The following is a 22,129-nucleotide window of genomic DNA, read 5'->3' as shown; positions in this document are numbered from 1 at the left end:
ACCTGTGGTGTCCACAACACAAAGTGTCCGGGGTGAGTTGTTGTAATGACATTTGAGTGTAATGAATCCTAGGGATGGAATCTTTGAGCCTACAGTATTTAAGCTTCCCCCTGACCTCTTACAGGGATGGTAAGCAGCAGTAATGGAGTCTCTCCTCTCTGTGAGCTCTGCTTAAAGTTAGACTTTCCAGGGTCAGCTATTTAATTTCTGTTCCTTCTTAAACTTTGTGGCAGATAGACATTTACTATTTAAGCTCAACCAAACTCGAACAATTTTACAGGGACCCGATGCCTAATGGCTGGAGCGAGGTGTGGTCCCAGAACAAAGGTGAAGAGTGGAAAATTCCTACAGGGCTGCAGAATCCCTTATGCATGCTGAGTTTTGATAGTTGTTTCACTTTCACATGAGTTCTTTGCTTCTGCTGCATATGAAGGGTTAAGGCTTGTATAGTTCTCAGTCAAATCTTCAAAGCCATGCTGCCACCATTTTATGTTCTTCACTCCAACGTAAGTGTACCAATCACATGACAAGGGTTGGTGAAACAATAATGTGGGTTCTTTATTTGAAGGTAAGACTATATATAAATAATGTTAACTAGAAAGCTAAGTGTAGTACACCTGGCCTCAACTCCTGCTGCTTGTTGACTGAATACAAGTTATGGGATTAACATATCACCTCCTATTGAGGTGGTAGTGACTAACAGCAGTTTAAGAAACTTACCCTTATATCACAACAAGAAGGTACAGGGAAAGTGGGACCTGGAGGTACATGTGTGCAAATCATTGAAAGTGGCAGGGCAGGATAAGAAGATGGTTAATGAGGCATAGAGGATCCTGAGTTTTGTAAATGAAGGCACAGAGTAAAAAAGCAAGGAAATTACTGTGAACCATTGTAAAACACTGTTCAGCCTTAACTGGAGTGTTGTGTCCAGTTCTGGGCACCACGCTTTAGGAAGGGTGTGAAGGCATTAGGGATGGTTGTGAAAATGATTCCAGGAATGAGGGAGTTCAGTTATGTGGATAGATTGGAGAAGCTGGGGCTGTTCTTCTTAGAGAAGAGAAAGCTGAGAAGAGATTTGAAAGAGGTGTTCAAAATTATGACAGATTTGGACAGGATAGATAGGGAGAAACTATTCCTGTTGGCCCAAATGGTCAAGAACCAGATTTAAGGTGATTGGCAAAGGAACCAAAGAACCAAAGGCAACATGAGAAAAAAACGTAGGATCTGGAATACATTGCCTGAGAGCGTGATGGAGGCAGATTCAATCATGGCTTCCAAAAGGGAATTGAATAATTAGCTGAAGAGAAAAAATTTGCAGGGGTAAAGGCCCTGCATTGGGAGATGCATGGGGAGATGATGGCGTAGTGGTACTGCCAATGAACTGGGCTCAGGCTATGCTCTGGAGACATGGGTTCAAATCCCACCATGGCAATAAAACCCATTCTGGTTCACTAATGTCCTTTTGGAAAGGAAATCTGCCATCCTCACTGGGTCTAGCCTACATGTGACTCCAGAGCCACAGCAATGTGATTAACTCTTAATTGCCCTCTGAAATAGCCTAGCAAGTCACTAAGTTCAAGGGCAATTAGAGATGGGCAACAAATGCTGGCTGTGCCAGTGATACCCTCATCCTGTGAAAGAATAATTAAAAAGGCTGAGTTGCTCATTCAGAGAGCTGGCATGGGCAAGTTGGGCCAAATGGCCTCCTCCTATGCTGAAATTATACTATGATTCTTTTATCATGTATAGCCTTCTGCATTCAACGTGAAGTTCAACAATTTTGGATCATAACTTCTGTCCAATTTATTTAGACAGCAACTGTTGGTGATGTTTCTGCTATTACCATTTAGATGTCCTCCAGACCCATCTTTTGTTTCTTTACTTGTCCCATTATCATCTCTTTTTACCTTGCACCATCAACCCTTTTGTCCTTTTATCTGTACTGTCTTCCACCCTGTCAAAGATCGTCCTTTTCATTCTTTCCCCCCACCCCACTTTCCTTACCTCAGTATTTGCTTAAAACTTGTTATGTTGTCTAACTTTTTTCCAGTTCTGACAAACACTGAAATAGTGGGGGGCAATTTTAACCTAACTTACTGGGTTAGAAACCCACTGGATCAGGTGGAATACTAATCTTACAACCCACCCAATGGGGACAATTTTAACCCATCCCACCAGTCTGGAAACTGAAGGAATTGGGTGCAGTGTTGGTTTTACACCCGGCCCTCTTCACTCCATTCTTGTCCATTCACCCAAGTCCACAGTACTATTGGGTGAGGTGTAAAATCAACATTGGTCTCCCGCACAGTGAGCTCAGTTAAAATTTCCCCCATTAACTCCATTTGCCTCGCCACAAATGCTACCTGACCTGCTGAGTATTTTCGGTATTTTCTGTTTTCATTCCAGGTTTCCAGCATCCAAAGTGTTTTGCTTTTGCGTTAAAATATTGACTGGTCCATGCTGAACGTGGCCTTAAAACTGCCAGAGCATTATAAAAAACATTCTCAGGGGTATATTCCAATGAAATTGTTCCTGCAGCGAGAAGCTGCTGATGATTTATGTGGGAAGAAGAAGAGACTTGAAGTTACATTATGAATTTTCAAAGCCTCCATCAATTACTGATCACTAACTATTGAGCTTGCATAAATAAATGGAAGGGGCAACAAGAATCTCTGTGTTGAGGTCATGCTGGAATGTAGTATGATGGTAGTAACATCACTTCATCATTTTGGCATTATCATGAAAGTCAAGTAGCTCATTGGAGGATATAGCTTAGCATTCTTTTGGGCACAGGGTTCCTTCCATACGACCGGCTAGTGATGCAGCAAGCATACATTTGATTCATAGTAGTTTTCATGAGCAGGGGTTCTGGCTATCTACCTTGACAGTATTGTAATAGTATAGCTTGAGCAGTCAACTCAAATCTGGGGGTCCTACTGAACAGGCACTGAAGGCAAAACTGACTTTCAGCGACAGTGCAAAATGGCTGATAGTGCATAGTCTTACACCAAGCCTGATTTCCTTTTCCAGTGTTCTGGCTTTAGGCTGAAGGTTATATCAGGTTGAAAAATGATTAAATAGATCATTATTAAATAGAAAGTTTTAAATACATGAGTATGTACTTTATCCAATGTTTGGTTTAGCTGTGAATGTTGAAAAATTTCATCCCCTCAAGTCAAACATGAACTGCAGTTGAGCATAAATGTTTGTTTAGACAACTCAGAGCGACATGAACCTTAAATAAAAACAGAAAATGCTAGAAATACTCAGCAGGTCTGGCAGCATCTGTGGAGGGAGAAACAGAGTTAACATTTCAGGTCAATTATATTTCATCAAAATCTTATGAACCTTATTTTCCCAAAGTAGGCCGAATTAGGTTGTACTATTCCATAGGGATATTAATACATTTGTGTAACAGGTATTAGCATTGGGACCAAAGGCTGAATTTTTTCTCCATCCTTTCATAGGCTTTCGGAATTCACTTTGTCAACACCTATGTTAACATTCTGGCACTCAAGGCAGACCTACAGTCTCTCCCTCTATGACTGAGGGGGCATGCGCAGCCAATGGCTTCCCAGTGTAAGGATTCCATTGCACTTTCTAACTAAAATCCCTTAGCCCGGAAGTCATCGCTGTACCTTCTCAAGGATAAAATGTCATGTCCTTTGGGCGTGTTTGTATATATTATTTTTAATGAGGTTTTACAACCCCTGAAGGTAAAGAGATATGTTAAAGGGAGTTAAAAGTTTAGTGAATCTGGAGAAAAATCTTTACTGTTGCCTAGAGACAGTGGTCAATTGACACGGACACAGAGAGAAGCAGAGGAAAGAGTTCAGTGTATGCCAAAGAGAGAGGACAGGAATTTTAAACTCTCTGATAACAAAGACTACGGGCAGAATTTTCTGCCTGTCGGGCGGGCGGGCCCGACCCAATCTTCAGTGGGCGGGGAGTGAATCCCCACCGGAGAAGTGGGCCCTGCTGCCATTTTACGTGGGAGGGCCAATTAAGGCCCGTCCTGCGTGACGCCCAATGGGAAGTGCTATGCGCTTCCTGTCTGGGCGGGGGTTTCCCCAAAAGCGAGAGTGCGCTCTTTTGCGCATGCGCACAAAAGAGTGCACACCTCCCTGAGGCTAAGTGCTGCCTCAGGAGATCACTGACACTTTTAAAAAGATTAAAAATAGAAAAAAAAAAATTCCCTAACATGTCACCCTCATGTGACAATGTCACATGAGATGGGACATGTTCATAAATTACAGTAAAACTTTATTAAACTTTTTAAAACCCTGCATGAAACTTCATCCTGCTGGTGGATGAGGTTTCATGTTTTTTCTATTTGCTGCTGGGGCACCTGACCTGCCCGCCAACCTTAAGGTTGGACGGGCAGGTCCTTTAATTGTTTAAATGATCCTGTCAATGGCCTCAATTGGCCATGGACAGGTCGGCGGGCCCGCAGCTGATTTTGCTGTGCCCCCGCCTTCCTGAAAATTTAAATGGGGCGGGATGACATCCGGGGTTCCGCCCTACATCATCCCGCTTCATTTTACGTGTCGGGGAGCAGGCCCCGCCCCCTGCTTGCCGATGGCAAAATTCTGCCGTACAAGTCTATTGCGGTCAGTAATTGATGAATAGTCAGTTATAGAACTCAGCAAAATGATCAGTTTAGCAGAGGTGTTACTGGATGACTGAGTTTAGGGAACTCATTTGTTTGCTCTGCAGTTGAAGAAACAGTGAGTTTGGAGTGTTTTTGGGTGTCTCTGGAAGAGATATAAGTTGGGTAAAAAGCATCAAGTGAATGCTCAAAAATTCACCAGATGAAAATCATTTGCCTCTGTGACAGTCACAAGCCTAGTAGTAACGGTTTACCGGTTTATGTGTCTGTAAAGACATCGCTGGGTTAAAGGAATACTGTGAATAAGAAGCTTCTTCTTTTTGTATTGAGATCTTTCCAACTTTTTTATCTGGTGTAATATCGTTCATTTTTCTTGTTAAATAAATATTTTATTATTTGTGTTAAAAATTCATCAGCAGACTCCTGTGAGTTTGTTCAGTAAGTTTTCTCCATGGTTTCCAAAATAAAAGTTAGGATCTATCAAGCCAGATTTCACTCTGGGAACTTGTTTGTCCAGTATTAGCATCAGCTGGGATTGTAACAACACTCTAGAACTATGTCTTAAGTCTATATTACCTTTCCTTATTCCTTTTGTCAAAATGCATCACCTCACACTTCTCTGTATTAAATACCATCTGACGCTTGTCTGCCCATTCGGCAAGCCTACCTAAGTCTTGTTGCAGTCAATTGATGTCATCTCCACTCTTTGCCACAGTGGAATCATTGGCAAATTGTGAAGTCTTACTCTGTTCCATTAAGACATAGAAATATGTGTGTATATACTGACCCTTGTGGTACACCTGTCTCCAGTCTGTAAAACAAATATATGACTCACTATTTTCTGTCTTTAAGCCACTAGTTTTAATCCAAGCTGACAATGGCCCTCCTTTTTCAAAAGCCTTAAATGTGTTAACCAGCCTTTTTCGTGGTACTTACTTAAATGCTTTCTTAAAATCTGTTTAATCAACATCAATTACTTTCCTTTCACCAACCTTTTCTATTACTTCACAAAATTCAATTAGATCGGTCAGACATGATCCACCTTTTCAAATCAGTACTAGCTCGCCTTAATTAACTCATACATCTCCATGTACCTGTTTATTTTTCCTCTGATTATTGTTTTTGTAAACTTATCCATCACTGGTGTTAAACTGATTAGCCTGAAATTAATAAGTCTGTCTTTATGCACTTTCTTGAATAAGAGAGTCACATTTGCCATTCGACGATCCAATGGCAACTCCCCCATACCTAGTGTTGGGCCCATATGAAATGAAAAGAAATCCAAAATCTTCTTCTTTTGCCTTGTTTAAAAATGGACTATCTGTTGAACCAAAAAAAAAGATGGCTGCTACAAGTCACATGAACACTTGACTGGTCCTTTGTTCTCGGAGCTACCACCAGGAGTTACAAAAGAATTCCTCTCTCAGCCTGTGGAATCTCACACCTCATTGCGACCCCTTGTACCCAACAGAAGCAGAGGAAGTGCAGATGAACTGACTCCCTAATCTAGATCATCACAAAAGAGAGAAATCAAAACTCTTTATACCAGGAGAGATGCTAATAGCCACCTTGTCTATCTCCTATGGGAGAGTAATGGAATTCTGACCAGAAGCACGGAAACTGATTGTTAAGCTGAAATTAACCATTATTGAGCTATGCCACATCACCCAAGCCTTTGGCCTTTTGGACAGTTTTAAATGCTCATATTTGGCCTCATAGGCAGAATGCTGCTTTAACATCAACTGGAAAGGAGTCCAGCCATTGGCTGATTAAGCAGTCGGATACCATCTCTCAACTCCATGAAGCCCGCTTGATTTTTAAAGTCTCTGATCAATGCCTGCCAAGTGGTCTAAGCACAGAAAGCCCATTGTGTTGCAGCACCATGAGTTCAAAGATTTCCGTGTGGTTGTCTCCAACTAGGAACTCCTCTGGACTGAACTCAGCCACAAAGTAAACACGCTGTGGACTTTCACTTCTCAGACTCTGGAAATCAAGTGAGCTAATATTCATTTCTGTGGTTCTTGTTCTGTTATTTTTCTATTCGTACCCCCTCCTCTTATGGGTGTGTGTGTGTGTGTGTGTGTGTGTGTGTGCGGTGGAGTGGGAAGTTGCAAAAACTCTTCCCTCAGGTTGTGAATGTTCAATAAAATAACCTTCTGAGTTAATCATCACATGAGGTTGCTGCGAGTTATTAGTAAGTTGGATCACACAAACTAGGCATTTGGGAACACACGCCTCAGCATACTTTAAAAATAATTCAAAATGCTTTCTGCTTATGGACATTTGGTGAGAGGAAATAAGTATCGTATGCCTGTCTCTCTCCTGTCTGTAACACTAGGAAAGATTGGAAGATTATGGCAAGTCCTTCTGCTATTTCCACTCCTGCTTCCTTTCATAACCTGGGATGCAAGCCATGCAGAACATGTGACTTATTCACTCTAAGCATGGCCAGCCTTTTGACTACATCCTGCCTATCAATTTGTATCCTATCTATTTCCTCAACCATCTCCGCTACTTCGTTTGTTTTATCAGCATCCTCTACCTTAGTAAACACTGATACAAAGCATTAATTAAGCATTTATAATCCTCATGTTCATCCTTTATGATGTTATGATCTTTGGCCAGACTCTGGGTCGGTGGGGGAGAATCAATTCGGGGCCAATAACGTTTTGTTCAAAGTAGACAAAGTTTAAGATTCAAGACCCTCACTAAGTAAATAAAACTACAAGATTCCACGGATTTTGAACAAACAAAAACAAACTTCACTATACAAGTTCAGAAGATAAAAGAATTTACAATATCTTCTCATAATTTAACATTCATGGTAAGTATGAGGTACATGTGAATTAACAAGAAAACCATGGTCGAACACACCACACTACAGAATATGACTCAGCAGATGATGTGTGCCAGGCGGACCAAACCCATGAGGGAAACTTGATTAAGCTATCACAATGGTTTTCCAATTTGTATTTATTTTGAGGTGCGTACACTGAATTCAGAAGTAATAAGTCCAAGACTATTAGAGATTTTAAAAAATTAAGTTATAATATTTATTAACGAAATAAAAGATGTCAAGCACATGCATAAGACTACAAATTACTGCTATAATAACACCTAAAATTCCTAATTAACCTGACTCCAGTTACACCCCCTTTAAGACAACGGTCCAAAATGGATTCTAGATTTTAAACAGACCCAGCAAATTAACACAATACCCTGGACAGTGGGATTCCAAATGGCTTTCTCCAGCTTCAATTTTGGTAGACAGCAGACTTATGAAGAAATACTGAATGCTCCATTAAGGCTACTTCAAACACTTCTCCTGACATGTTCAGTGGGATTTTCCATACCCGGCCGCCGCCGCAATCTTCTGGTCCCGTCACAAGTCACCAGACTTCTAGCTGGGGTGCCGCCTCTCCTGCAGTGGGTCACACCCGCGACGGGGCCGGAAAATCCCAGCCATAGCCTCATTCTTCTTTAAATATGTTTCTCTCTTTGCAATATGTAAATTCTATTGTTTCATATGTCTTTGAAACTGCACCTCTCTCATAACATAAAAACTTTCATGTTGCTACTATTTATTATCATTAACCTTTGGGAAAAATAAATTCATTCCTTAACTTTGCTTATCTGGCTAGCTGTAAGCAAACTAAAATTCCTTTGAAATCCAAATTTCCCTTCATATACCTAAAAATGCAAATTCCCTTCACACCTTACATACCAAACCAGCATCTATGTTTACTCATTAGCATATCAAGCACCAAGCTTCTTTTGATGAGTTAAAGCACGCAGTCTACTTGCCTCCAAATGTGATTAACTCACACACAGACAGACCTACCGATACTTACCCCCATAAACCTACTTTACAATAAACCATAAAAATATTGTGAACATTATTACTCCTTCATCACATGCACCCAAAATGGATTCCAGGGATTTCTCAACAAACCACCTAGATATCAGTCACACAGTGAGCCAACCAATTTCACTGAAACTTTATCTTTCCCACGCAGGTTTTTAATCTCCACATTCAAAGATTTTGCCTTGGAACTCTCTCCAAAAGTCACTTCCACTCAGACAGCCTCAACGACGGCCCACCTCGCAGGGTTTCAACCCACCTTCTAAGGTTATATTCCCTTGGTTTTCCAAGTGCACTCAAGCATCAATTTATAAGCTCAATTTCAGATCTTCAACCATGCCATGTAGACCACCACTGCTCCAAAGGGGTACCTTTTCCCCAAAGGACAGCAGCACGGAGTCACTAACGTTTGGCTACCTTATGAGGTCTTCAGGGCTTCTGTTGAGCCCTCTTCAACCATCAGGGCTTCTCTCAAGCCTGCTTCACTTAGGCTGGGATTTTCTGGCCCTGCTGCGGCGGGACCCCAGTCAGAAGTCCATTGACCTGTGGCGGGACCAGAAGATTGTGGCAGTGGGCGGGTGCGCAAAACCCTGCCTTTAATGTCTGTTCCCTGCAGGCCTTTTTCTAATTGGCGCCTGTTTCTCAGCTTCTCTTTTTTTCTTAACTTAACTGGGACCACTCCCTGTCCCCATTCCCTTGTCCCTTGCCTGGGACACATGCTGCCTGACTGACTGTCTAAAACTGGCGGCTCGAGGGACAGATTTTTTGCCTTGTTGGGCGGGCGTGTGCCCAGCTTGAAGGGGAGAAAAATAGTGCACGATATTTTGGTCGGCGAGCACACACAGGAGCCAGCAGCACGCCCGCTGACAATTAAGAGGGCTGTTAAGCCCATTAATAAATGAATTATACTGAATTTTTCCCTGCCCGTCCAACCTTATGATTGGCAGGAGGTGCGAATAGGCCAAGCGGCCTTTGGATTTTTGAGGAAGCCTCATCCATGGGCGGGATGAGGATTCCGACCTCAATTAAAAATAAAATAAAAATTTTTAGAACTCATTTTCAACATGTCCCTGCTCATGTGTCAGAGTCACATAAGGCGACATGTTTTTCTTCTTTTTGATAACTTTATTTTTAATGTGAAAAATCTTCAGCTCCCTTAGGCAGATCTGTGCCTTCAGGGAACTTTCGCTGAGTGCACCCACGCGCATGTGCTGACCTCAATGCTCGTCCTTCTTCACCCCGCCCCATCCCGGCAGCGTTGAAGTTTACAGCGTGCGTTTCACGCTGGCTGGCTGTTAATTGGCCAGCCAGTGTGAAATTGCAGCCAGGGCTCGATTGGGGGCAGCAGTCTGTTGCTCGGCTGCTCTTGGGCCCACCTGCCACACCCACCCAACAAGGTATAAATCCTGCCCAAGAGGTGCTGTTCACTGACCCCTGAACAGATCTGGTGGCCTATCACAACACTCCCAAGAGGGTCCCACCCTTATTACTAGGCAGGAACAAATGTCACAAGCAGTGGAACATCCTGTACCTTAAATGTTACAATCTCCGTAGACTACAAGCTTACATGGCACACAGAGACATAGAATGAATGTATTTCCTAACAGCATCCTCTATCTTAGTAAACACTGATACAAAGTATTCACTAAGCATTCTAGCCTGCCCTGTGTCTCTCAGCATATAGCACACTTTATGTTCCTAATAGGACCCACGCTGTCTCTTAATGCCCGCTTACAATTTACATGCTGATAGATGATTTTGAGTCTCCTTTTATGGAGACTCCTATTAAGTTCTCATGTTCTCACTTTGCAAGTCTTATTTTCCTGTTCACTTCCCCGCTCAACTTATTGTATGTGGCCTGGTTCTCACTTGAATAATTCACTGACATGCATCATATACATTCCTTTTTTAATTCATCATATTCTCTATCTCCATCATCATCCAAAGAACCTTGGCTTTGGTTCTCCTGCCTTTCCCTCTTGTGAGAATGTACCTAGCCTCTACCTGAAGCATCCCCTCCTTTAAGTCCACCCATTGCTCCATTACTGTTTGTCCTGCCAGCCTTTTGTTCCATTTTACCCTGGCTAGATCCCCTCTCATCCCACCGAAGTTAGTCCTCTTCCAATTTAGAAGTTCTATTTTAGATGATTCCTTGTTGTTCTCCATTACTTATCTAAATGATCTTATGATCACTCTGACCCAAGTTTTCCCCCCTCAGACACTTGGTCACCTTATTCCTCAGCATCAGACCCAGCAATGCCTCCTTCCTGGGTGGGCAAAGAACATGCTAATGAAAGAAGATGTCCTTAACACAGTTTTGCAATTCCACTCCCACCCCTTAGGAAGGTGGGGATTGGTTGGCATAGACAATGTAGGGTTGACAAACTCAACCCCGGCCGCAACCTTGGTCCCACTGCCAGCTTTCATCTCCCTCCCATCACTGGCAGAACTTTGCAGAAAGATCCCTCGGGGCCTAACATTATACCAGGAACTAATCAATTGTGCCCTGGTGTCAGAGTCCCATCAAAATTTCTGCTCCTGCTCCTCAATACATAATTCCCACCAGTTTTCTGCAGGAGACAGCACTAATGTAAATGAGGCTCGGGAGTTAACAAGGCTCCGCTGTCACACTGAGGAGTCTTGTAAGATAGTAAAGAAATTATTAACAAATTAATACAGAAACTTGCCCAAATTGATCAGCATGCCTTTGGAGGCCGAGAACTATGTTGAAAAGAAACCTTCTCTTAAAACTTAATTGATGTTTGTCATTCTGAGATGAATACATGAAGACCTGGTGGAGATTCTAAGGACTCAGACAATGGAGGGCTCCAGCCAAGGCATGAGTGCTACCATTTCCCTCTTCCCTGCGCACACGGCCACTTCCATCGAGAGACTGACAAATCTCCTGGAGAGCCACACCCAGCAGGCCGGTCAGTGGCTGCCAGAGATGTGCTCAGAATTTCACGCCATTACCTTGTCCATGAGTTCAGTGGACCAGTGGCAAGGTGAGAGATGGACGAGGGGCCTGGAGTCTCCTCCAGCTGCTTGTTCACCTGAGGTTAACAGGTAGACAAAAGTGTGCCTTGTGAGGGAGGAGGAGTGACTCCCTTCCACATCTAAGGGCTCCACTCAGGATACTCCATCTGTGGACAGCAACACCTCAGCCCCTCTGCCAGTGCCACCAGCATCTTCCATGTGGCCTCTCATGTCTTTCAGGATGCAGTGGCTGGTCATCAGCTTCCTCCTCATCTGAGGATACCTTGCACTCCATTATATCTTGATTGACCAGGCCTCTCCCCGCTTTTTTGCAGCAGGCTGTGTTGAGCAGAGCAGACCATCATAACCTGAAGTGTCCCAGGCACCTGAATCTCATCTCCAGGAGATCTATGGTCTACTTGATGGTGGCTCAATTGCTGCGCAGATGGTGTTTTTTTCTCTGCTTCCACTCCAGCATTCCTCACTGGAGTCAGTAGCCATCTCTTCAGTAGGCAGCCCTTGTTGCCAAGAATCCAGGCTTGAAGACACATGTGTATGTCAACCTCATGCTGCTTCCAGCATTCTGATCACACGCCTGCAGGATCTGCGATGGCTGCAGACTAGTTGCATATTGTGCTACGACCAGGATAGGAGGAATGCACAGATTATAAATCCCCACTAATCCTCAGGCTGTACCATTAATTTAAATGTTTAATTTTCTCACCGAAATGGCCAACCATGTACCTATACCTCTGGTACCCAGAAGAAAAGAGACTCTGACCAGGCTTCTTTCAAAAACTCAGAATAATTAAATTATTTCAAAAACAAAACTTCTTTTAACAAGTTGCAAGCACTAGTTAACACACAATTGTAATCGGAAAGTATAACTATCTATCTCTTCCTGAAGAATTCCCCCACGCCCGAACAGTGTCAGGAAGATATAATAATTCTCATAATGTTATTGGAATTTATTGTAAAATAGTGTAATAGTGGGATGTGTCTGTGTGTGTGTGTGTGTATGTAAGACTTAATTGGATTAAAGGCAGCCGGCCTGAAGTCTTTGATGTAAACGTGGTAAATATGGAGGAAGTTTAGAATGTCAGATAAAAGGGCATTTGCATTTTTAAATAAACCAGGCTAGATTGTTTTCAAAGGAGGGGTGAAATGTGTCACCTATCCAGGTGAAGTTTAGAAACAGTGGGCAGAATTTTGCCCTTGATGGGCGGGCGGGCCCGACCGACTTGGCGGCAGGCGGACAGCTGATCGCCGCCGCTGAAACGGGCCCCACCGCCATTTTAAGTGGGCGGGCCAATTAAGACCCGCCCAGCGTGCCGCCCGACAGGAAGCGCTACCAGATTAACTCCTTTTTTTTATTATTTCACAAAGTGGCAACTTTCAAGAAGTCACTGTTTTGATGAACTCTGATTTTTAATTATTTTGCTGGTCCTGAATGTGCGACCAGGAAAAAGAGAAAAGGAAGGTGATCTGCTGCTATGTGTATGAGGATGATCCAAAGGCATCTGCAGAACCAAAGATGATAAAAAAATTACTAAAGGAAATTTACAAAAGGTGGACAATGTCAGGGTGGGCTCTAACTCCATGGTCTAAACAAAGTAAAAGCAACTCTTAACCATTCCATCATTGCAAGCTATCACGCCATCAACCTCCTTTCTTCCTCAAAGTCATTGACTATGTTGTCACCTCCCGAATTTATGCTTATCTTTCCTCAAATTCCATGTTTGAATAACTCCAATCAGATTTCCACCCTGCAATGGCAATGAAATGACTCTTATTAAAGTCAGAAATGACATCCTATGTTATTGTGACAACAGTAAGCTATCCTTCCTCACCCACTTGCCCTGTCTGCAGCCTTTTACGTGGTTGACCACATTAGCCTTCCCCAACTAAATGTTGTTTTATTATATACCTGCAAAATGCCTTAGGATGTTTTATGATGTTAAATGTGCTATATAAATACAAGTTGTTGTTGCTAACCTACTCATTTCAAGAATATAGTTGCAGAGACTTGGTCTGCGATGATAGATTGGGGAAGTTCATTAAAAGGCATGATGGTGGATAGGCAATGGCTAATATTTAAGAAACAAATTGCATGCATTGCAACAGATATACATTCCTTTCTGGTGCAAAAATACAACAGGGAAAGTGGCCCAACCATGGCTAACAAAGGAAATTAAGGGTGGTATTAGATCCAAAGAGGAGTCATATAAAGTTGCTAGAAAAAGTGATAAACCTGAGGATTGGGAGCAGTTTAGTATTCAGTAAAAGAGGGATTAAGAGGGGAAAAGTGAGTTTGAGAGTAAATTTGCAAGGAACATAAAAGCAGCCTGTAAAAGCTTCTATGGGCAGGATTTTTAGGTCAATGCGTGGGCCAGCCAGCCAACATGAAGCACACGCTGATAGGATCAACGGTGCCTGGGCTGGGGGTGGGAGGAGGGCGAGCGCTGAAGTCAGCGCGGGGGAGCACTCACAGAAAGCTCCATGAAGGCAGTGAGCTGCCTGAGGGAGGGTCAAGACTTCAAAGCATCAAATGAAGATTTTTAAAGCTGAAAAAAAATGTCCATGCAATACAAGCAGTCACCTGAGTATAGACGTTACAAAACTTCTGTGCATAGATTTTCTATTTTTTCTTTATTGAATAACGGAAACCTCATCCCAGCCTTGGATGGGGTTTCCTGAAAAACGCAAAGGGCCACCTGGTCGATTCGACCGCCTGCCAACCGTAACGTTGGACGGGTAGCAAAACATCTCAGTTAATTGTGCCGTTAATGGGATTAATATTCCTCTCAATTGTCGGCAGGCACGTTTCCAAGTTTAGTGCGTGCCCACCAACCGAAATATCGCGCGAATGTGCGATGACGTTGGGACGCTCGCCCGACGTCATCATGCGCTATTTTATGCTCGAGCATGTCGGGCATGTGCTGGCTTGCTCAGCAAAAAATTCTGGCCTATAAGTAATCCCACATAAGAGGTTAGTGTGCAAAAGTAAAGCACATGGGATTGGAGGTAATATACTGGCATGGATTTAGAATTGGTTAACAGGTAGGAAACAGAGAGTAGGAATAAATGGGTCTTTTTGGAGTGGCAGACGGTGAGTAGTGGGGTACCTCAGGGATCATTGCTTGGGCCCCAGCTTTTCACAATATCTAGCAACAATTTGGATGACGGAACCAAATGTAATATTTCCAAGTTTGCTGACGACACAAAACTAGGTGGGAATGTGAGGGGTGAGTAGGATGTTAAGAGCTTCACAGTGTTTAGACATGTTGAGTGAGTGGACAAATACATGGCAGATACAGTGTAATGTGGATAAGTATAAAGTTATCCATTTCAATAGGAAAAACAGAATGGCAAGGTATTATTTAAATGGTGATAGGTTGGGAAATGTTGATGTACAAAGGGACCTGCGTGGCCTTGTACACCAATCATTGAAAGCAAGCATGTAGGTGCAGAAAGCAGTTAGGAAGGCAAATGGTATGTTGGCCTTTATTGCAAGAGGATGTGAATGCAGGAGAAAGGATGTCTTACTGCAGTGGTACAGGGGCATGGTGAGACCATGCCTGGGGCATTGTGTGCAATTTTGGTCTCCTTACCTAAGAGGGTATACTTTCCATAGAGGAAGTGCAGCGAAGGTTCACCAGACTGATTCCTGGGAAGGCAGGATTGTCGAATGAGCAGAATTTAGGTCGACAAGATCTGTATTCATCGGAGTTTAGAAGAATGAGAGGGGATCTCATTGAAACGTATAAAAGTCTGACAGGGTGGGATGGACTTGGTGTAGGGATGATATTTCCTCTTGGGTGGGGGGTCTAGAGCAAGGGGTCACAGTCTCAGGATATGGGATAGGCCATTTAGGACTGAGATGAGAAGAAATTTCTTCACTCACAGGGTGGTGAACCTATGGAATTCTCTACCACAGAGGGCTGTGGAGGCCAAGTCACTGAATAGACTTAAGAAGGAAATAGATAGATTTCTAGACCCTAAAGGCATCAAGGGGTATGGGGAGAGAGCGGGAGTATGGCGTTGAGTAGAGGATCAGCCATGTTCATATGGAATGGTGGAACAGGCAGGAAGAGCTGAATAACCTACTCCTGTTCCTATTTTCTATGTTTCTATGTTCTGTGTTCTATATAACTCGACATAACTTTGAATATAATAGCCTGAGGCAGATTTTGATAGGGCAGTGAGGTCCAGTCAACGCGACAACTTAAGTGGCACAATTTAGGTCAATCCCTGAGAAAGGGTAGAAGGATGTTGTGAAAGGGAGAATTGATGTTGCAGCCAGAAGGAGATGAGTTTGTCAGTCAGGTCGACCACGAGGACTTACAACCAATAAGGTTTGATCATCCATTGGTGGTTGTACGCATGGTTATCTCTTGTAACGTTATTGATGAACTCCTCATATTGTCGTGTTTTCTTATAACCAACTTTACATTGTGTGGTTGTCAATCTGTCCTGAATTACAATAAAACCCAACAAACAGAATGTGAGTGTCTTTTGTTATTTCTCACAGTTCTCAAGTATGAATCATGATTTTCAAGTATGAATCATAAACCTGTAAAGTCTAGGGGTGGAATTTAATGCTCTCCCACCCTCCCCCACTCAACCACTGGGAATGGGCTGGGAGGTTGGGTGGGCTATTTAATGGGACAGGAAGGCACGGGGCGGAGAGCCTGGTGTTTTCATGATCCCTCCCAATTAAGTCTCGGGCAGGAAAGGTCGAGGTTGGCCAATTGAGGCCCTTAAGAGGCCATTTGAGGCCACTTCAGCGCCTCATCCTGGTGCTGTGGGGGCCACAACACATGGGCAAGCTGCCAGGTATACCCTGGTGTGGCTAACTGCTGCCTGGGGAGAGTTACTCCTGCTCAGGCACTCTGTGCACTTTGATGGTTGCACTGTGGTAAGGACCAGCCCTGTGTCAAGATCCCCTCTTCCCTTCAAACTAACCCCCCGCCCCCTTTCATAGAGGGTTGCCTGACTGACTCCAACAAGGTAGCCCCACTTCCGAGTGTTCTGGGATCTCCAGCGTTGTTTCTACTCTCAAGCCTCCTGAAATACCAGCGATGGTCTCCAGTGGCACTACTGGTACTGAAGAGTTGCTGACCTGGCACCACTTGGTGATGTGACATCTGACCTGGAGGACCTAGGAAACCCAACAATAGGCAGGTAAGGAGCTAATTGGCTTTAAATCACTTTGGGGCTCCTGCAAATGCTCACAGCAGGATTGTCACAGGCTCTCCAGTATGTGGACTGGCCCAATGCCAAGGAGTCTGTGGGTTTCCCCTCCCCACCACACCCCCCCACCAATGCAGTATACACATGCCAATTTAATAACAGTACTTCAGGCTCTATTTATCTGTAATGGTGTCAAATTTTAGTTGATTATGAATAAACTTACAGATTTGAATTGACTTTTAGACAAATGTAGATTGAAAGGAGATATGATTGAGCAAATGTAAAATGCAGTGATCAATACGTATTGCACATCTCACTTTATTTGAAGTCTTAATAAAAATACAAAATAAAACTCAAATTAGATTACAAGTTCAAATGAATTCCTTTTCCACTGACTGGTCAATAAATGGAATAGACTACCTTTCAAAGCAGTTACTGCTGTGCCAGTTAGTATCTACAGAAAGGAACTGAATGAAGATCTGGTTATGAATAGGATGGGGTACGAAGGTGGTATGGATAGAATTTGATTTTACAACTCATGGCCACTTAGAAAATTCACACCATTGAAGGGTAGCCAGGCTACTTTGAATAATATAGGGTTAGCTGGTCATCAGTCTCAAACTGATTTGGTAATCATAAAATGTCTGACAGCCATTTTATTTAAAAATAATTCAGATTTTGACATATTTCTAGGGAATGTAATAAGGCACTTCCTACTCCCAAAGTTACAAGGTTTTCGAGGATGCAAGGTGAGTTAGACATTTTGTCGTTTAGGCTGATTTATCCTCAGGATGGGGGAAAGAGACTGTACAGAGAAACCACTCAAGGCTTTGGACGAGTTAGGTAAAATCCATAATAGAAATGATTGTCCATGGAAAGAATGGGCTCCAAGAGGTAATTTTTTGTGTTTGTTTTATACTGGCCCGGATTTTGCAGTAAAAATAACGGTGAGTCTATCAACACTCATCGTTATTAAGGAGTAAATCAGGCATCAAAGTCCAATATTCACATATGTGCAATTAAATATGGAAATCAGGAATTAAGCGCTGGCTAATTTGCCCTGCTCTTCCCCAGGTTTCACTATGCTGGTATCTTGCAGCACTAAAGTACATGAAGGGCATGCAGTTAAAGTACTTACTCACTTGATGCAACTAAATAGATCAGGCAAAGTTTGGGCTTATCCATTCAAGTATAAATTAACTTCTGAAAATTAACTTTATAAGTGTGGTGTCTCATTTCTTCAGGTTTTAAACATTGTTGGAGAATTTTTTTAAATGTAAAATTAAAGTAAAACTGTTTTTTTCTGTCTCTTTCATTTCTCTGTCTCTCTCTCTCTGAATCTCATCTTTCTTTCCCTCTCTTTATTTTGCTTTCTGAACACGGTTTTACATTGAGTTAAATATTCTAATTTACATTTCCTCGTTCAGGCTCTGTTGGCTAGAAAGTGCATTGCCTGGATTCTTAGGTGGGAGGGGGAGAGGTCATGATTCATAATGTGCCCAAGCCCATTCAGATGAGAGTGGGCAACATGCAAAATTCATGTACCCGCCTCATCTGAATGATTGTGGAACTAGCTGGTGCATTGTTGTTTGCTCTGGAACACTGCTAGCAAACTCTGCATACAGCAGGAGCACCCAGCAGCGTTGTTTAAAAACCATGTGGTGCAGGCAGCCTTTTTTTCTTAGAGAAAGGCTGTCTCTTAAAGGGAAGCTGTACAAAAAGATTGCTGCAATGAAAATTCTTCCAAACTGAACCCCAGGTCAGACAGAGGGATCCATTGTAAGATGTGACATTAGAGAAATTAAGTGGTGCTAGTGGGCACAGGAGAAGATACTCCATGGTTTCATGGTGTGTGTGTGAGTGTGGGGGGTGGGGGCGGTGGTGGTAGGGGAGGTGTGGGGATGGTGCAAGGAGCCCTCAAGGACCACTCTCATAAGGGAGTTGGGACAGATGGCCAGGAAGGTTAATTCTAGGAGCTTGGACCCTTGGACCTGGAGGTAGTACCACAAGAAGCAGAATAACATCATGCAGGTGGTGAACGTCAGTGAATGCATCATTTCCTAACATCTTCTACCAACACCATCAGCCACTCACGCTGATCAATATGTCACACAACTATCACCTAGCCACCAGCACTCCCTGGCATGCACAACTCACTCCTAAAACCCAGATACTCCATCTCATTTACCAATGCAGCCAGCCTCACACCCTTTCTGCCTCCACATACTCCAGCATTTCACCCAAACACAGTGCTACAATATTGTAAACATTCTTCCCTTTCCCTAGCAGAACAAGGTGGCCCACAATAGAAGGGAGCAGAGGAGATCTGGAGGAGGCAAGTCTGCTTGCACCTTCTGAGGCCTCCGGAGGAGATGATTATCTGAATCATGGGGCCGGCTGCAATGAGGTTCCTGGCATCCAGAATCACTGAGGAAATGAGGGTAAGAGTATGCTCCTGCCTATCCCCATTTTCAATGCCCATTGCACCCTCATTCTGCTATCCATCACAATGAATAAAGTGCTGAAGGTGTGGCCATGGGCTCCTTGCTTTCCACCATAAACCTCTTCCCTCATACCAACCTTCTCCTACCGAGCTCCCACTTTCAGACACCAAAGAACCACTGCCTGCTCCCAAATGAGGATAGAATGCAACAGCACAGTACTAATGAAGAGGCCCTGACAATTGATCTGACACTCCCAGCCACCAGCTCAGATACTGGCACTGCACTTAGCTTGGAGATTAGCATAAAGTTGTAATCCACGTATGATGAGTCACTGGGCAAGTGTGGACTGTAGTCAGGCCTGGGGTAAAGGATGGTTTGATTGCCAACTCATTGAAGGGTGATGTGGCAGATGGCTACTGCTGAGGAGGAGGTGAAGGCCTCGATGGGGTAGTGTACAGTAGAGTGCTGAATGGGAACGCACACTGAGATGCCGGGTGCATTGGCTGGCCTCCTAGACAGCCTTCTTTTACTGTTAATGAGCATGGCCCAGAACTTGCCCTCCCCCAGCCTCTGCCCCATTTCCCTATTGTCCTACAGGCCCCTAGACACTATCACTGCTGCCTTCATAACTGTTCCAGCAGATGGCCACCTACTTCTCTGCCATCCCTGTCAGCATGCAGCAACACTCTCTGGCATATTCAGGAACTCACCACAACATCTCCAGCAGGAAGCAAGGAATGGACGATAGTTACACATTGTGAATTGATTAATTCCCCAGCAAAATGCAATGACTGGAGGCTAGTTGCTTTTTTGTTGTTCATAGGATGTGACTGTGGTTGGCAAGGCCATCATTTGTTGCCCACCCCTAATTGCCCTGGAGAAGGTGATGGTGTTCCTAAGCAACTGCTACCCTTTTTTTTCAAGGTGGTTGAGGAAGGCTTCGTGAGTTGCTGTAGTGCATCTTGTAGATGATACACACAGGTGGAGGGAGTGAATGTTTAAGGTAGTGGCTGGGGTGCCAAATGGGCTGCTTTGCCCTGGATGGTGTCAAACATCTTGAGTGTTTTTGGAGGTGTACTCATCCAGGCAAGTAGAGAGGATTCCATCATACTCCTGACTTGGCGCCTTGTAGATGGTGGACAGGCTTTGGGGGAGTTCGGGTCTGAAATATTCAATGCAGCATTCCCAGTCTCTGACCTGCTGTTGGAGTCACAGTATTTATATGGATGTTGGTAGGGGTTTCAATGGGCCTTTGAACATCACAGGGAAATGACTAGATTTTCTCTTGTTGGAGATTGTCATTGCCTGACACTGTGTGGCATGAATGTTACTTGACACTTATCAGCCCCAGCACAAATGATGTGCATAAAATCAATCCCATTCACTTGCAGTGGTGTGTTCTCCAGGCGTGATGATGGGGGAATTATCTAATGATCTCTATTCTTGGCAGGAAACAGTAATGTCACTTAAATGCAGCCTTCAATGTATCTGTAGAACCAGCAGTAAGGATAAAGTCAAACTTTTAATTGCAATAGAGCTTATTTTTCATCAAGTGGCTTTGCTATCCTCAGTGGAGTTTCTTTCCAAGATTAGTCACCACATACTGCGTTGTCTTTGTTGTTGGAAGCTCTTCCATGCAACAGATTTAGCCAAGGATCTAGATTTCCAGTGTTGGATTAAAAGATTTTCTGCCGATGTTAGCTCATCAGAAAAACAAAATGATAGACACACCCCAATACCCAAAATTTGCTGAGAATTATGCAACACTAAATAGTTTTCAATCAATTATCAGGAATTGTGACAGACCTCAGCATGTATAGACGTTTTTAATGTAACAAAACATTCAGAACTCTCCTGCTCAACAAGGGTAAATGCAACAGGCGTGGTTAGTCAAGCATAGACTTTCAACTGCATTTACATAATATGCTTTTTTTAACTATGTCAAACAGTCATGGTGCAGCTGCATTACTCGCAGTGTCACATTTCTATTGTTAATTAACACAACAGTTGTGGTGGACTGCACCATAATCTGGTCCACCAGCCAACCACTGTTCTCATATCAAACCAAATATTGGCACAAAAGGAAACCAAGCAGCTTCTATTGTGTGCCACACCAGCCTCAAAGCTCCACTTACACAAAATACCTCTCCTAGTTTCCCAGATCTGTACTCAATTGTAGAAAGGCAGGAAATAGCACCATGATCCTGCACTATTTCATCCAGATGGCATCACACAATCTTAATGGATAGCGGTTCCGCCTGCTGTGTAAATAGATCCTCCCTCTGTTTCAAACCCATGTCACAGACAGGATTTATGTGTTTTACTATTGTCCATGATCAAAGTGTTTGCATGTGAGTTCTATGTGTGTGGAGCAAAAGAAAAATGTGCACACTCACTTCTTCATACATACTCAGACATTCACATACAGTAATCTGGTTCTGTTACAGTTTCTCTGTTGCATTCCCTTTACTTACAAATCACCAGTTATGTGTTACCTGGTGAACATTTATTAATATTAGAACCAAGGTTGTGGGAATGGTGGCTCCACTAGACATATGATTCTCAATGCAGTTATGAGTTGGTGGAAGTTCAGACTCCATGCTGGCTCCTAGGGAGAGGTCAGGCGTCACCAGGCTGTATTCTGTTTGGAAGCTTGCAATATGTAAATTACCCTGACTGCTTTGTTGGGTTGTTTGTAAAGCTCTTAACCCTTTCATGGTTGCTTCCACAATCTATGATTCATATAAACTAGGTTCTAGCCCTTGATAATTTGTATTTCTGGGTGAGGATGGATTTACACCTCCGTGAGATATCTGGGATTCCCCGCACCCCCCACCCCCCCTCACCCCTCCTCCCTACCCTCCCCACCATCCATAAGACCATAAGACATAGGAGCAGAAATTAGGCCATTCGGCCCATCGAGTCTGCTCCACCATTCAATCATGGCTGATAAGTTTCTCAACCCCATTCTCCCACCTTCTCCCCGTAACCTTTGATCCCCATGTCATAAAGTCAGTGGTCTTGGAGCTTGAACTCTTGGGTTCA

This window comes from Cetorhinus maximus, chromosome 1 (assembly GCF_964194155.1).
Source record: "Cetorhinus maximus chromosome 1, sCetMax3.hap1.1, whole genome shotgun sequence".
In the NCBI taxonomy this organism is placed as follows: Eukaryota; Metazoa; Chordata; class Chondrichthyes; order Lamniformes; family Cetorhinidae; genus Cetorhinus; species Cetorhinus maximus.
The sequence above is the reverse complement of the archived record's forward strand: the minus strand, read 5'-3'. Positions refer to the sequence as shown.